Raw genomic sequence first — 1466 nt, 5'->3', positions numbered from 1 at the left:
AGGGTCTCCAGTTGTCCACCCTGGTCACCAACATCAGCTTGCAGGGACATGTAGCTTTCCTTAACATAGAGAGCTACACCCCCGCCCCTTTTATCTACTCGATCTCTCCTGTACGAGATATAGCCATCTATACCTGTGGTTCAGTCATGGGTGTAGTCCAACCAGGTCTCCGTTGCTTGCAGGCAGGGCCTTGGGCCCTCCTGTGCCCCCTCCTGCGCGAACTCTGCGCTAACTCATGCGCCGGCAGACAAGCACGCCTGTTCGCATGGCTCTGGTCGCGTGGCTCCCTGGGGGGCTGGGCAAAGGAGGGGCCTGTGGAGGCGCGCCCGGCTCCACTCAGCCACCTCCTCCCACTCTCTAAGGGTTAACCCCCTCCTACCATGGGCCCCGCTTACCTCTGGCTGTGCTGGGGGTTGGCGGGGGGCTCTGCGGCTGCTGGGGGGCATCTGGGGGACTTCGGGAGAGCAGGGGCGCAGCGGGCATAGAGCAGAAATTCTAATTAGCTCCTGGGGATGTGATCTTGCACTTCATACTTTTGAAATTCATCCCAAGCATCATGGTCATCCATCCACTTGGTTCTATAGTGATATTTCAGTCTTAGTGGGTGCAGACAGAAACATCAGTTTTTGCCTGATCTGGGCCCTGAAAATGCTCTACAGATTGTAAAGCGCTTTATAAGAGGCCAATCCTGCAAAAATCTGAACCCTCATGCAATGAGGGTTCAGATGAAGATGTTTCAAAACATAGCTTGTTGCAAAACATAGTCTGTTCAGATGATGTTTCATAAGTGTAATTTGTGTCTACACCTGCCTCCTAGTCTGTTGCTATTTTCAGAATGGGAGAGGGAAAAGGGAGCAAAGGAAGTTTGGCCTGGGGGGTTCTTCAGCTGGCATCAGAGGGTGGGGCAGGTGTACTGGAGGCCTCCCAAAGTTGGGGGGCTCCAATTCACCTGCCCCAGCCTCCAGCGCTGGCTGGGGAACTCCTGGAATGAGCTCTCTCTGCTCCCTTTCCCCCCTCCCATTCTGAAAACAGCATCAGCTGGGAGGGAGGAGGAGCTGTTGCTATGGGAAACCGGCTGCAGGGCGGCAGCCAGTAGCTAGATTCCTCTCCCCCCTGGATCCAACATTGAACTTCTGTTTGGTTTGAGGAATGTTATAACTCAAAACGATTCCTGCAAAGCATTCTGAGTTACAGCAGGGAGCTGCACTTCTATCTGTGCCCAGTATTGGCAGTATCTCCCAACTTTTATTATTAGCACATCTTGTTCATATGAGAGGTATCACAATCTGATGATAATTATCAGTATTGCACTTATAGCATAGGTAGGCTATTATTGTTTAAACTGATAAAAATGAAAAAATGAAGCAAGATTAATGGTTACAGGGAACTGGTAAAATACAAGCCTTGGACAGATGTGCTGTTTAAATTGTTCTAATTAGTGAGGATACATGACCAAAGAAGTGCTT

At 50.5% G+C, this 1466-nt stretch overlaps 1 protein-coding gene across 3 annotated transcripts in view; it reads left to right on the top strand.

Annotated features, from left to right (window-relative positions):
* PFKFB4 (6-phosphofructo-2-kinase/fructose-2,6-biphosphatase 4) overlaps nt 1-1466 on the top strand; it is a 69978-nt gene that overhangs the window by 6160 nt on the left and 62352 nt on the right. The gene's annotated exons all lie outside the window — the stretch shown is intronic.

The sequence above is a fragment of the Alligator sinensis genome, unplaced genomic scaffold (genome assembly GCF_000455745.1).
Source record: "Alligator sinensis unplaced genomic scaffold, ASM45574v1 scaffold78_1, whole genome shotgun sequence".
Classification (NCBI taxonomy): domain Eukaryota; kingdom Metazoa; phylum Chordata; order Crocodylia; family Alligatoridae; genus Alligator; species Alligator sinensis.
The sequence above is the reverse complement of the archived record's forward strand: the minus strand, read 5'-3'. Positions and strand labels throughout refer to the sequence as shown.